A 9,041-nucleotide genomic window follows, 5' to 3' on the forward strand; every position below is an offset into this window, starting at 1 on the left:
CATATTTTAAATTCTAATTTTCATCAAAGTAAAATATATATACAGGAATTTATAAGTTAATAAAAGTACCACAAGGCTTATAATGAAAACCATCCATCCCCATTCTACTTCCCATCTCAGATTCCCAGAGGCAACTGTTAGCTATTCATTCTGGGTTTTAGCCTCCATATTTCCAAGTGACATTACTGTGCTGCTATTTCTTGATTTTTCCATCTGAGGCCTTCTCTATTGACTTTCCACTAAGGATAATGAGTAACTTTTTCATCCATGTCCCTATCCCTCTCAACAGACCCAGGTCTCTCCCTCCATCTTCTCCTCATACCTATCTTATAATTTTGGGTTAAGTAAAAAAAAATAAAAATAAAAATGAATGTTTAGATTTCTAGGTAAAACTGTTTATAGCCAAGCCATCTAGTGATTATAATTGCATTTTATTATATAGCTTAAACGTCTCTTGGAAAAATAAATGGCTTAGTTTTAGTCTTCCAGGTACCTGTGGCAGTGACAGCTTGTTTTCTCCCTTGTTCTGGAGTAGGAGAATTTGGGGATGTACACTGAGCTACCCAGCTGATACGACAGTTCCCATGCTCCCTTGTAGCTGGTCACTATGATTCAGTCAGGCCAGTCGTCGCGGGTGAGCAGGTACCCGGTGGCATGCTCTTAAAGGCGAGACAATACCTTCCTTCCTCTTCCTCTTTCCTTGTGCCTGCTGCTAAAATGCAGATGTGGTGGAAACAGAAAGGCCGGGCATTTGTGGCCACCGTGGTACAGCTCTGAGGGGCCGTTTCAGCTCTAGAGCCTCCATGGGGTTGGTGGAGGCTTAGACCTGTGTTGCCGCTCACTTCCCTTGGCTCCATTCCTTTTGACTTCCCTGGGTGTGGATCCCGCGAGCACTCCTACTAAACCTCCCGAACAGTAAACTGTGTCTCCTACCTGTCTCCCTCGTCTGAGGACCTCCTGTCATCCCTTTCTTCTCCATCTAGGAAGACATGTCACAGGATTCTACCGAATGGGATGCCCCAGTGGCTCTGAGCTGTGAAGGCAAAAGCAGTTTGCAGGGCACAGCAGAGGTGTACCTGCAAATAGCCACCCTTCTGTCTCGGAGCTCAGTCACTGGCCACCAAGGAGGGAGAGAGAGAGAATGAGGACAATGTGTAAGGCAGGATTGGGGAGAGCTAATGAGGGACATGATGTGAAAATGCCCTGCAGGGAGAAGGCCCTTGGGCCAGTGATGATGTCACTGAGAGCCTGCTCTGCATGCCCGGGGACTAACACTCCATCCTGGGCTCAGGAAGTTCAGTTTTGTTGAATGGAGTTTCCCAATAGCCTGTGCACAACAAATGCATGTCTGTGCTCACTCTAAATCCAGGCTGTCTGGGTTGAGATCCTGGTTCTGACACTTAATTACATGACATTGTGCAAATCACTGAGCCTTCTGTACCTCAGTTTCCTCTTTATAAATAGAGGGATAATGATAGTAGCTGCCTCAGAGAATTGGGATAAGGGTTGCATTAATGGCATGAATGAACATTTGAAAAGTGTTTAGAACAATGCCTAGAGTATAGGTACCTTATACAAAGGCTTGATCCACACAAAAAGTGTGAAGCTTGACTTCTCAGATAATATCTCCTCATTGTGGGTTTTTTTTCTCAATTCTTGGAACTGCCTTGTTCTGGGTGTGAGTGAAACTGAAGGGCTGCCCCTGAGGGTCTCACCTTTTGTGTGAATGAAGGAAGGGGACCTCGGGCAATCCTTCCTGGGGGGACTTCCTGGTTCCCTGAGCCAGGCTGCCTGGGGGGCCTGCACGTGGCCTCCACGCCTCACCCAGACCACTGAATGAGCTTTCAGAGGTCCTCCGGAGATTTGGGTATCCAAGTAGTGACGGAACTCACTGACAGTGTTGATTTATCTTTTCTGCCTGTCTTCAGTTTTTACCTCTTTGTCTGCAGAGAGAATACACGTGTGAGGTGATCCTTTGTCATCCGTCTGCCCTGACAGTGATGGTAACTCCTGGTTTGGGTGCAGGCATCCGTGCCCAAGCTCTCACTCTGTCTCACTATGTTTCTGTGCTAAGAGGTTGAGCGTTCTTGTTCTCTTTCCCTCCCTCCCTCGGTCTCTCACATGCAGTGGCTATTCAGGAATGAGCGCTTGCAAGCTCTCACGGTTTCCTATGTTCCCTCTGAGTCAGGTGGGGATATTTGAGGGTGCGCAGCACCGACAGTAACTATTCTTGCAGGTTGGAGGGCAGCAGAAAGACAAGCCCCGAGAAGCGGAGAGATGAGCCCTCCTCAGAGCCCTCAGCCTCCCGCCGCATCTAAGGGGACGATCAAGTTGAATAATTTAGAATCGATTGTCTAATGGGCTCTCCGTTAACCTCCGCTCAGCTGGGTTAGATAGCTCTGAATGGAGCTGTCTGTATGACCTTCCCTGATTGTTTTGTGACGGCTAACGGGCTGGTTTCCAGTTACCTAACTCCTCTCCGTTAGATGAGACCTCATTATTCCGTTGCGTGGTGCACATCAGGGCCTGGCTCACACTGAGTTACTGAGCCTGGACATGCTGTTTCTTGTTATCTCCACCCAGCAAGAGAGTCGGGGCAAGAGCCACACCTGGGCCAATTACTGTGGTGGGGGTGGTCCTCTGGGCCATTATATAACCTCCCAGGGAGAGTGGTGGGGGGCAGGCCTGGCCATGCTGGTGGGTGTGCCAACCCAGACAGCACCTCTTCCTTACTGGGGAGGTGGTGGGTAAGTTCTCTTTTACCCCAGAGGATTTTCAGGTGCATTTGTATATAGTTGGGTGAGTAGGGGGAGCCCTAAGAGGACTTGATATTTTCTTGCACATAAATAAAGCAATAAAAAACAAACAAACAAACCAAAAAACAAAAGCAGAGAGGCCTTTCTTCCAGGCCTGGTGACTGCTGCTGTGGTTTAGTGAATTCTGACTCAGGCAAGCCAGGTCACCAACACATTCACTTTCAAACTCCAGCATGGCACCCTGACTCCCAGGACAAGTACATGGTTCCAGGGGAGGCAGAAGCTTCAGCGAGATGCTGTGGCCTGAAGTCCCAAGGCAGTTAGGGTGGCAGATGGCTTTGGGGTCAGCAGAACTGGTTTGATTCTGCCCTGCCGCTCACCAGGGGTCATGTGATCTTGGACAAGTTACCACATCAGTCAGGGTCCAGTCAGGAAGACAGGAGCCACTCTTACCTTTCAACAGAGGACATTTAATAACATAGGCAATGGAAGGGCAGAGGAGGCAACAGGTCGGGGGAGCCAGGACCCGCGTGATGGGAAGCTGCCATCCCTGGGTACCAGGGAGGAGGTGGTCTTATCAGAGTTCAGAGCCAGGGCTGCCTGGTTGGAGCTGGGACCATGGGGTGTGGGAATGTCAGGGGTAATTGGAATCATGGAGGTGACAGCCATGGCTAGAGGGGCCATTTGAAACAGAGGAAGACAAGATCAGCACCATGGCCCCTCCCTTCCTCTCCCTCCTTCGTTCAATCTTCCCCTGGTGTGGTGCCCCCATCAGCTGAGCTGCTGGAAGGCAAAGGAGCCTGGGAAATGCATCTTCTGTGACACAGAACGGAGCAGGTGCATGGCCTGCACGACCACTAATGTCTTCGGATAAATTGTACCTAACGTGCACCACTACCACCACCCCTGGACCTGAGGCCTGGGTGGGCCTGGGGTGGGACGGGTCGAGGGACACTCTTGGTCATCTGGGAGGGGAAGGGTGCCGCCCGTGGCTACAGCCCCTCAGCCCCTGTATTCATCCCAGTGGGACAGTGAATGTGACACGGTGCGCGCTGCCATCTCACGGCTTCGTTACTTCCTTGTAGCAGCCACCTACCTCCTCTAAGAAGGTTCTCCAGACAAAACCAGATCTGCCCGAGTGACTTCAGAAGCAGCGATCTGAGGAAGGGTGGGAAGCAGGTATCAAACGGTATGTGGTTGGACGCCTGTGTCAGACAAACGCTCTCTGGTGTCCCGTCTCGGAGGGTGGGCGGGATGCCTGGGCAGTCCTCCCCTTCCCCTCCTTCCTCTCCGCTCGCTGTCCACCAGCCTCTCCATCCATTCCAATCCCAGTAGGCAAGAGATGGTTTGACTGAAGGGAGTTTAATGAAGGTTCTATTTATGCATGGACAGCATCCAGGGAACCCACACAGAGGGCTGACGCATCCGGATGAGCGAGAGCTGGAAGCTGTTACCACCCACAGGCCATCGGGACCAGGGGCAGGGAGCCATGCCGCGAGGGGCCCTGGAGAGCGGGAGCTGGGAAGATGGGGTTGCCCGCAGAGGCTACCATCCTAGAGAAACGCAACCACTGCCCTAAGGGTGGCAGGACGCGGGGCGGGCTGAGGGGTGAGTGCCCATGCATCTCTCCTGCTGCCCTCTGGTCTCCTGCCGCTGCCTTGCACTGGCTAAGCCAGAAACTGCAGGGCCAGGATGCCCGCGTAAGCCCACAGAGGGCAGCCCGGAGGTCAGGGCAGGACAGAGAGGGTGGCAGTTTGGGGGAATACACGGAGAATAATCAGCACTGTCTACCTTTGTCACTAGCATCTGTCCTGGTCCTTTTGTTAGTGAAGAAACTTGCGCCTCCAACACAGGGGCATCCCTTAGTGCCGTGAACCCTCTCTCACCATAGGGTGATGTTGGTTCAATCTCACTCCGCTCTGACAGGGAAAGAAACCACAGAAAGCTTCTCTTCTTCTACCACTGACTTTGTGTTCCACTTCTCCCCTGCCAGTACCATGACTTCAGGGCTCCTGGTGGACACTCTGAACCTTCATATCCACAGGAGCAGTGACCGTAGTGGTCCCGTTTTTGTCGGGTTGCCGTAGTTTCCCATTAGCCCTTACAATCGGATGTGGGAGCTTCAAGGGACATCACGGGGAAGCCTGTCGATTGCAGTCCTAGTCATCTTTGCCCCCCATTGTGTGTAGCAGTAGCCAACCTCCCTGTAGTATTTGGGAGTGACCACCCTTCTCCAGCTGTCCATTTACAGCAAGAAGAGCCCAAACAGCTGAGGGCAGTCTCCGCTCCCAATCTAATGTAGCTCCAATTGTGGTCTCCGGTGGAAGCTCCATGTGCATCTGTTTGGGTTCCTCCAAAAGCTGGCCTTGGGACAAGGACCTGGGTGCAGGTAGTTTATTTGGGAGGTGATCCCAAAAAGCAGGAGCGAGGGCATGGAGAGAGAGACAAGGAGGGGAGGAAGCCAGTAAAGGGTGAATCAATGAGCAGGGTACTGTGGGCAACTGGACTTGGTCTTGCTGAAGACCTTCTGAAAAATCGAGGCCATACACTTTAGGATGGTCCCACCAGAGACCAGGGAGGTGGGGCTTTGACGCCTGTCCCTCATTGGTAGAGGGGTTTCACCTGGGATGTGACTTTTCCTTGTTTTCTAGGTGTGTCTGTGGTGGAGAGACCCTCCTGGCAGGGAAGAGAGGCACAGCTCTGAAAGCTTACGGCGTGCTGGGACCGGCCCACTGCAGTGGAAGTGACCCAGGTCGGCCAAGGGCAGAGGAACATGGCACGAGCAAAGGGTGGGGTCGGCACTGAGCCCAAGGGAAGCAAAAAATCCTTCAAGTGGATTGCTCAGTACTAAGAGGAGTCATCCTCACCTCTCTCTGCCTCTTGGATCAAGGGCCTGGGTTATCTGACTTAGGGGAATAACACCATGTCTTGGCCACTGTACCTCAGCCTATAGTATAGCATTCCAACCTTACAGGGCGTGGGCCCCCAGCCAGCACCATGATAAAGGAACTGAAGCTGCAGCCAGAATGCAGCCACTGCCGCAACCTTGATGAGGTAGCAAAGAAGTAAGGGGACAGGGCGTGGAGAGAAATACCCTCACCTCTCTCCTCCATTTCTTCCTTCTCCAGTCTTCTACTGCGGCTCTCATTGGCTGAACTCAACCGGAAGCAGAGGGAAAGGTTGCCTAGGTGGTGTGTCCCCAGGGGTCAGTCTTCTGGGGACCAGCGTAGGGCAAAGAGAGGCAGAGGGTGGGGGTGAGGGGCGGTCATGGAGAGCAGCCAGGGCACAATGTGGTTGATTGCCTGCAGAAGAGGAACCCATTCCACAGCTGTTGTCCTTGTTTCAGTCTCATTGTCCCACCCTTGCCTACTGGGACAATCTCCTAAGGCATCGCCCTATGTCTAAGCCACCATCCCCAGTGCCTGCGACACAGACTGATCCGTCACTCCCTTTCACAGGGCTCTGGTGCTCCCCAGTCTCTACTCTTTATGAAGGTGGCCAGGAGCAAGGCATTTTAGGGGATAAAAAGATGATTCAGAGACTTCACATCTTATTACTAACAGGGAGGATAGGTATTAAGAAACTAGGCATGGATACTTTGACCATAAGTGAGGTATGGCTGAAAAATGAAGAATTTGGATTCTTTAAAATGTTAGCATGATATTCAAGGCTTTGCAAAGTCAGACTCAACTCTCCCTCTCAGGCTTGTTTGCTAAGACTTGTGTTCTATGCATTCTCCCATGTGCCCTGGGTCCCAGGACTGCTGAGGGCCTGATATACTTTGCACTATCTGCACTCGGGATTCTGTACCTTTGCTCCTGCTGTTTCTCCAGCCCAGAAAGCCCCTCCCCAGCTGGCTGTGGTTCGATCAGTCATTCACAGTCACGTGAGTCAGAGCACCAGACTTTTAGAGACTTCTACTCAGAGTGTGGTCATTAGACCAGAAGCAGGGCACTACCTGGGAGCTTGGTAGAAATGTGACTCAAGCTCACCCATCCCGAGAGTCAGAATCTGCTCCAGACCAGGTCCCTATATGACTCCTATGTGTTTGAAAGTCTGTGCTAAGTGGGACGCTTGTAGCTTGAGCAGGGCGGCTGGCCCCCTCACCCAGTCTTCCTAGAATACAGTGCAGGGGCTTGCTTTCTAATCAGCTGTAAACTGCTTGTGTTCTAAGCACTTAAGTGATGAAGATCAAGAGGAGTTAACAAAATGGTTGAGAGAATGGACTTTTGCAGGATACAGCCACAGGTTCAAATCTCAGCTCGACCACCCACCAGCCTCAATTTTTCAAAATGTAATGAATTAATGATATCATAGTATAGGTATAAGGATCCAATGAGATCAGATGTTTACATTGTTTTAATAAATGTTGCCTGACCAGGTGGTGGCACAGTGGATAGAGCATCAGACTGGGATGCGGAAGGACCCAGGTTCGAGACCCCAAGGTCACCAGCTTGAGCGCGGGCTCATCTGGCTTGAGCAAAAAGCTCACCAGCTTGGACTCAAGGTTGCTGGCTCCAGCAAGGGATTACTTGGTCTGCTGTAGGCCCGCGGTCAAGGCACATGTGAGAAAGCAATCAATGGACAACTAAGAAGTTGCAACGCGCAATGAAATACTAATGATTGATGCTTCTCATCTCTCTCTTCGTTCCTGTCTGTCCCTGTCTATCTCTGCCTATGTAAAAAATAAAATAAAATAAAAAATAAAAATAAAAATAAATGTTAACTTCATTTGTTATTCTGCAAACATGGGTAGCAGAGATGTTGGGCAAGAAGCACAGGGAGCCATTGTGTGGGAAGGTCTTAGCTGTGTAACTAGTGATGGGAGGGGCAGGTATTTGGTGACATGGCAGGAACACAGGGCCTCAGAAGGCCAATCAGAGCACACAAAGGCACATCCAAGAGCAGTTAGTTTACTGGGGGAATAGATGCTCCCTAGCTGAACGATGTCCACAGGCAGTCTCTGGAAGGTGGGAGCTGTCCTGCCGGGCTCCCTGGAGGTAGGGTGGTGGGGACTGGTGACCCTTCCCCTGAGGAGTGACGTCAGCTGTATTTGATCAGACAAGACTAAAAAGGAGTCTGTCCTCCTGGACAGTTCATCTCAAACAATTGCCATCGTCTATCTGGACAGTGCTCTATCACTTATAAAATGCTTTCATTTTCCATTATCTCTTTTAATTCAGACGAGACTGGGTTTAGCATGCTTGTTCACATCCCCCAGGGCTGCCCACTTCTGCTGACTCACAGGAAAACAATCTAGACAGGGTAAAACACAGACCTTGACTGTGTCTCCACAAGTTTAACATTTTTTGTAGGAAACAGAAGGACTGTCCCTCCTTCCTGTCTAAGGTTGTGACTTTGGAAGGGACAAGAGGCTGTGGATGGGAGCAGCTGCCTTTGGGGAGGGTTTCGAAGGATATGATGGGTGGACTTAACCCGTTAGAGTGATGGGTTACTGGCAGGGACAGAGTGAAAACCCAGGATACATGCCAAATCCATCTTGAGGACTTTAAAGGGGCATTTGAGACTGGAGAAAAATGCCCGGGTAAAAATGGAAAGCTCAGTATGATCAATGGCACATGGAGCAACATAGGAGCAGTTGATTGGTAATTTTTCAGTGAAAAGAAGAAAGGTGATTGTAGACTCTAGACCCAACTGCAGAGGGTGTGGCCACAAACAACTTGAATTTGGATGTTAATGCAAGAAGGTAAATATGTGTTCAGATTTATTTTCCCCGTCTTGTAGGTTCATGTTGGACTGAGGACTGTCACTGTTGCTGAGAGGTTCAGCCCCGTGGATATGCTGTACACCCTGTTCCAAAGAGGCAGCATTGTACAGTGGGTAAGTCTTGGCCTCAGGAGTTCTAATCCTGGCTCTACCACTTATTCTCTGTGTGACCTTGAACCAGTTCTCTAACTTTTCTTAGTGGCAGTTTTCTCATCCGTGAAGAAAGAATCAAGTAGTAACCAAGTCTATCTCATCAAACCCTTCAGAGGATTCAGCAAAATGATGTAGGCAAGTCACAGTACGTGTCCTGTTATTATCATTGGAGCCTTAAAACTTTATATAATTGTTTTCATAATGTATGTATTAATCCTTAACACCTCTCTTTTGCTCAAAATTATAGTTTTTGATATATCCATGTTGATATTGTATAGCTCTAGTTCATTCATTTCAACTGCTGCCTAGTAGTAACTCACATCACTTTTTTAGTGTTTTTTTAAATATTAGAAGTAAAAGTAATACTTATTGAATTAAGTGTAGATAATATAAGTGCATATAAAG

At 49.8% G+C, this 9,041-nt stretch overlaps 1 long non-coding RNA gene across 1 annotated transcript; it reads left to right on the forward strand.

The window, feature by feature from the left end:
- The first annotated feature begins 3,847 nt into the window (after nt 1-3,847).
- Nucleotides 3,848-5,536, forward strand: LOC136323297 (uncharacterized). The gene is made up of 3 exons (XR_010728955.1): nt 3,848-3,945; nt 4,149-4,364; nt 5,408-5,536. It is a non-coding gene; the product is annotated as an uncharacterized lncRNA (long non-coding RNA).
- The last annotated feature ends 3,505 nt before the right edge of the window (nt 5,537-9,041 follow it).

The sequence above is a fragment of the Saccopteryx bilineata genome, chromosome 2, assembly GCF_036850765.1.
Source record: "Saccopteryx bilineata isolate mSacBil1 chromosome 2, mSacBil1_pri_phased_curated, whole genome shotgun sequence".
NCBI lineage: Eukaryota > Metazoa > Chordata > Mammalia > Chiroptera > Emballonuridae > Saccopteryx > Saccopteryx bilineata.